This window comes from Lingula anatina, chromosome 5 (genome assembly GCF_051362555.1).
Source record: "Lingula anatina isolate TDL-2025a chromosome 5, LinAna3.0, whole genome shotgun sequence".
Lineage (NCBI taxonomy): Eukaryota > Metazoa > Brachiopoda > Lingulata > Lingulida > Lingulidae > Lingula > Lingula anatina.
In genome coordinates, this window is record NC_141771.1 from 21,538,277 (window position 1) to 21,544,906 (window position 6,630).

The window sequence follows — 6,630 nt, forward strand, 5'->3', positions numbered from 1 at the left end:
TGATTTCTCTTAAAAAACGAGCTAAAAATAGGTATGCCACCTGCCAAAATTAGTTCTTGAACAAAGAAGCCATGGTAGATCGTAATTCATTATTTAAGTTACATGTAAAATATGGCCATAATTTATTGTCAGATCAGTTTTGCTTCCAGGTTAAAGTCAGCAGATCATATATTATTGGTCATTTCTATTAAACTAGACAGAAAAGCTGGCAAATATACAGACACCATACAGGAAACAAAGCAGCAAAGCTGACAAACGTTCAGACACTACACAGAAAAAAGTGCACCAAATAGTTTTGGCCAACTTTGATGCACTGTTACATAATGTTTAAAGTAACATAATCACTCTTACTCTCTTACATTATTTACTACAGGTAACATGAACACTGAAAAACTACCAAGTGATTCAGTTCCATGGGATATAAAAGCCACTGAAAATGCTAATATGTGAAAAATAAAAAAAAATTCACACAAAAAATAATAATTACCATAAATGTAAACAGATCATGGCTATTTTCAAAGTAACCTGGCTCTTTACCAAACAAAGCTACTCAGTACATCTGGAGTAAAACAAAAATACAGTTTGGCAGTTATGGGGCAAACATCACCAAAATTGTGAAAAAAAAATTACTATAAATGTAAACCGACCATGCCAATTTTCAAAAGCAACCTGCCTCTTTACCAAAAAAGCCACTCAGTAAATTAAAAGTAAAACAAAAATAGTTTGAAAGTTATGGGGCGAACTTCACATGTCAGACAGCAAAAGCAATGGCACAGACAAACAGACCAATCAGAATATATACAGTGTCTGTATATAAAAATGACCTGCAAAAATAGATAGACAATGCCACCTGCCAAAATTAGCCCTTGACTACACCTTACTAATGTATGAATCGTCTGTCATAGTAGATCTTAGGTATTAAATTTATATGTAAAATATGCTTATGACGTGTCAGATGACAATTACTGCTATGTTTATCAGGTACTTAATTGTTACTACAATGTTAAACAAACAAAGAACATTCCAAGATTGAAAAAATGGTTGATTTACAAAGATTTATTGTGAAACAAATTTTCCTTTGCTCAGTACAAAAACAATGTCTATTCATTAGAATTACATGTAGTTGGAATGAACAATATATGCAATTTACAGTTAAACTGAACACAAGCAATCATAGGGAACAAACAGATAACATCCAATTAATATCAAACAAATTTGAAAACCTACTGATACAAACTGCCTTTCCCACCTGCTAGTGTAAATGAAGTAAGATCAAAGGAAATGTTTCAGTCCTTTGATACTAGTGGTTTGTTATATTCAGTCTCTGTTTATGCTGTCCTTGGTACAGTGATCAGTCTCAAAAGATTTCCAAACAGCAGTGGTTTATAGTTTATATCCAACACCTCAAACATATTGTCCATAATATCTTTTGCACTGGCATGATTAATAAAGAGTATTCAAATCCATTCCATAAATAAATTTCTTGTGACATTTACACTTCATCAAGGTCATAAATATACAGAAACGCATATGCTGAATTGGATATATTTGCAGTAATTGTATCAATTATAGTATATGATAGGCCTCTTGTTGAGCAGATACATGTATAAAGTAGATACTGGAACCATGTTGCAAATGGCTGAATGCACATATTACTGTTCAGAAGACATATCTTACAAAGTTCGACTTTAACACTGATCCAAACTGTCTGCCACCCAGCCTTATGAAAGTTATTTCTTCAGAACTTTCGTTCCACTTTCTAATTGAAATACATTCTTTCCTTTCTTTGCCTCATACTATCTCTTGTACTTGGCTTGAGACTTCTCAACTTTCTTCATGTACTGAAAATACATAGTTTATAGAAATTGTATTAAATAGGTTATGTTTCAGTATAAATGGAAGAAGCAAAGTTCAAGTTTTTGCCATATAAACTTATACTGTGCACAAAGCCAGCAGGATAAATGAAGCTAGAAATTACCCAGAAATTACAATACTGCACCTGTTGCCATCACTATTCTGTTGACACATTTTTACAAATTTTTATAAATGTTGCAATATTTTTATGAACAGATTATGTGTGACATCTTTTTTTTTATAAAACTTGTGTGAAACGAAATATTGCTCAATGTAAGGGGCTACTTTTTAATCTTGCATGGACCAAAAAAAAAAAATTAAGAAATAGCATATTCAGAGGAAGTTGAACATGTAAGTCCCACATGCATACCTTAGTGTGTAACGCAGTAAGTTGCTGGTGTTGGAATTCCACCTGCACATTACAGTCTTCTTTGCTGGGCATTGTCACTTCTTTCTCTATGTACCTCAACTGCAAAATCAGAAATTAATGATCAAAAACAAACAAAATCAATTATGTTTATTAATTAATCCACATCTTTTAAGAGGCGCCAATACACTCATTATTGTTTTGATGAAATATAAGAATTTCATTTGTACATAATATGCCAGCAATGCAATGGTAGACAAGGTCATCATCCCTATGATAATAAAAGCAAAGATGCATTTTATATTTAAGGGGGCTTGGGCTGTTTTTTATGCCAAAATATAACCAATCCTTAAGGTCTGGCTAGAATATACACCTAAAAATACCATTGCATTTTTCTGAGTATAAAATATTTGGAGTATTACCCTTATAAACCCCAATATTCCCGAAGTAATTACTTTTGGGTCTGCTGTCTTAATATGCCTTGTCATCATTCCATGATTTGAACATAGCTCTGGCCCCAGTCTGCTCAAATGATGTTTTGGAACAAATATAGGACATCAACAAGCTCACAAGGACATTGTTCTTGCATAATGCATCTGTATGCATACTATTTACCTCACAAGGCAGCCGAGCCTCTCCCTGCTGAACATCAGGAAAAAAGAACAGTATCCAGTGGCGCAGTGAGGTGTTGTACGATAGGCAAAGGTCACTGTTCCAGATATCTTTTCCAGTCATTCTGCCTCTCATTAGTGACTTTTGACAGTGATGCCTTGAGTGTTTTGTTATACCACTTATCTAAGCCATATGTCTGTGGCTGGTGTGCAGCTGTAGTCTTGTGTTTGATTCCCCACTCTTTCAAAAGGTCATCTAGCAGCTACAGAAATAAAATATTTGATATTAAAATGGGTAAATATATATATTGGCAATTCAATTTTTGCACTGGGAGACGTTCTTCCAAATATTTGCTTCTATTGATGCAAAGAGTAAGACTTTTCATGGATAATCACTGCCCTCCTTGAAAGTTGTTCAGTCCACTCCATGGTTATAGGGATATAAAAAATTCCAAAGAATTGCCCATGTATGAAAATTACATTTAAAAACATAATCTTACTTAGTCATTTTCAACTGTATTAAACAGTTTACATTGATAATAAAAATGGTTATAATTGAGCAGAGTAGGCTTCCAATATTACACATGCTCTAAACTGATTAGTACAGAAATAGATATCACTGGTAATCAGTTACACATTCACAGGCATGCCAACAAAATTGAATCCAATATTCACCATAAAACCTTTATCATATTTGGCATAACATAAAGGGGTGGTGGTTGTATCCTTTCCATTTTCCAATTTATGCCAAAGACTTAATAATTCTTAATTCATATTACAAACTTTAAAGACATTTACCTCATTACAAAATTCTGACCCCTGGTCAGTCAGAAGTTTTTTTTGGGCACCCATTCTGAGGAAAAAAGAAAACATCACTTTAACTCTACCACATAAATATAGGTTAAACAACAAACATTTTTGAATGAAGCATATATTTGTCTAGAGACAGGTGTGGCAGGTATTTAACTAATTTCTTTATTACCATCTTTACTACCTTCCACAGATTTCCAGTCCATGAGACAAATATGTGATTCATACAAAAAATATTTCCAACCTATTTAATGTTTTCACACATTTTCTTCAACCTAAAAATATAGCATATGCACAGAGCTATTCATTTTCAAAAAGGCATGTGTTATTTAGGATGGAGTAAACAGACACTTGTCACTTGCAAGAATGTCAATGGCATAGTGACACAAATTACTTTTAAATACATAGTCTTTCAACTGAATTATATTTGACTTACAACCATAAATGTATAATTTTTTTCATGATTTCACAATGAATCCTCCAGATTACATTTTGGTGGAATGCACATACCTGTAAAATATAGAGGAAAGGACCTTGGCCACACTTGCTGCATCCTTAGAAGGAATTAGGTATGTCTCCATCCACTTGGTGTAGTAGTCTGACAGAGTGAGGATGTATCTATTGCCATTCTCTGATAACAACACAGGGCCTATCAGGTCAATTAAGCTTAACAACATTAATAATTTAATAACTTTAATAATCTGAGGTAAGCTGATCAGTTGAATTTGTCTAATGAAAAGTGTTTTTTGGGGACAATATATTTGAGAAAACTGAAAATTACATTAAAAAGGCTGGCAAATCGAATTGCTTAATCTTGTCAGATATTTCTGAAATTTGTACAAATAATGCTTAGCAACAGCAAAAATCTGTAATGAGCTGGTCACTTGTCTGTGTCTAATGAAAAGTATTTTCTTTGGATGATATATTTGAGAAATCTAATAATTATATAAAGATTATTTTTTCATTCACAAATGGCTATAGGCAACATAATACTAACTAGAGAAATGGTAATGCACTAATTGTATTGTATCGTCATAGTATATCAAATTGTACAAGGTCATGACAATCTATGTACCAGTACAGAAATGAATTGAATTGAATAATTACACTGTGACTTAATATAGTTAAACATTAACAATTTTGTCAAATCTAGTCCAATATTCCTAAAATTTGTACAAATGATGCTTAACAACAATAAAAATCAGTGATAAGCTGATCAGTTGTCTGTATTGAATGAAAAGTGTTTTTTAGGACAATATATTTGCAAAAACCAAAAATTACATTGAAAAGACTGGGAATTTGCAGGTCTTAAAATAGTTAAACGTTAATAATTTTGTCAAATCTTGTGGAATATTTCTGAAATTTGTACAAATGATGATTAACAATAATAAAAATCTGTGATAAGCTGATCAGTTATCTGAGTCTTTTTTTTAAGTGTCAAGTGTATGGGAAATTGATCATCAGAAGAGTGAGAATTAACCAAAACAAATATTTCAATATTGCAATGTATTATTTACTCTGAAAGTAAACAGCAAATGTGATGATTTGAGGTTGTTTGTGTAAGAGGTTGCAAATTACCTATAACTGTCATCTGGAAAACAATACATATACCCATACAAGAGTTCTCCTTACTACCTCTGCAAGATGCAGATTACTCCTTTCTGGAAGGGGTTGTTGTTATCACAATACTCAACAAGGCCCTAAATCTTGCCAAATATCATGTATTGTACACATGGAGAAGACAGTGCTGCTCTTGGTGGTATCTTTCACTGCCTGCTTTTTCAGATTTTTCATGGTGAGGGTACTCTGAAAGAAGAACAATATAACTGAAAGGACTGAAAATTATTTTTGAAAAGAAAGACAAATTCAGTGACTTAATTAAAATAGTTAAACGTTAATAATTTTGTCAAATCAAGTCCAATATTTCTGATATTTGAACAAATGATGCTTAACAACAATAAAAATCTGTGATAAGCTGATGAGTTGTCTGTCTCTAATGAAAAGTGTTTTTTTGGGAGAACATATTTGGGAAAACTGAAAATTACATTGAAAAGACTGGCAAATCCCAGGCCTTAAAATAGTTAAACATTAATAATTTTGTCAAATCTTGTCCAATATTTCTGAAATTTGTACAAATGATTTTTAACAACAATAAAAATCTATGATAAGCTGATCAGTTGACTGTGTCTAATGAAAAGTGTTTTTTGGAACAATAAATTTGGGAGAACTGAAAATTACATTGAAAAGACTGGGAAATCGTGGGACTTCAAATAGTTAAACGTTAATAATTTTGTAAAATCTTGTCCAATATGTCTGAAATTTGTACAAATGATGTTTAACAACAATAAAAATTTGTGATAAGCTGATCAGTTGACTGTGTCTAATGAAAAGTGTTTTTTGGAATAATAAATTTGGGAGAACTGAAAATTACACTGAAAAGACTGGGAAATCGCGGGACTTAAAATAGTTAAACGTTAATAATTTTGTTAAATCTTGTGGAATATTTCTGAAATTTGTACAAATGATGCTTAACAACAATAAAATTCTGTGATAAGCTGATCAGTTGTCTGTGTCTAATGAAAAGTGTTTTTTGGAACAATAAATTTGGGAGAACTGAAAATTACACTGAAAAGACAGGGAAATCACGGGACTTAAAATAGTTAAACGTTAATAATTTTGTCAAATCTTGTCCAATATTTCTGAAATTTGTACAAATGATGCTTAACAACAATAAAAATCGGTGATAAGCTGATCAGTTGACTGTGTCTAATGAAAAGGTTTTTTTTGGAACAATAAATTTGGGAGAACTGAAAAATACACTGAAAAGACTGGGAAATCGCAGGACTTCAAATAGTTAAACGTTAATAATTTTGTCAAATCTTGTCCAATATTTCTGAAATTTGTTCAAATGATGCTTAACAATAATAAAAATCTGTGATAAGCTGATCAGTTATCTGAGTCTTTTTCTTTAAGTGTCAAGTGTATGGG

At 32.0% G+C, this 6,630-nt stretch overlaps 1 long non-coding RNA gene across 1 annotated transcript; it reads right to left on the reverse strand.

Annotated features, from left to right (window-relative positions):
- Positions 1 to 1,041: 1,041 nt before the first annotated feature.
- LOC147761882 (uncharacterized) lies at positions 1,042 to 3,152 on the reverse strand. The gene is made up of 3 exons (XR_015334785.1): positions 2,837 to 3,152; positions 2,225 to 2,323; positions 1,042 to 1,841 (listed from the first exon to the last, which is right to left on the reverse strand). It is a non-coding gene; the product is annotated as an uncharacterized LOC147761882 (long non-coding RNA).
- Positions 3,153 to 6,630: the final 3,478 nt, after the last annotated feature.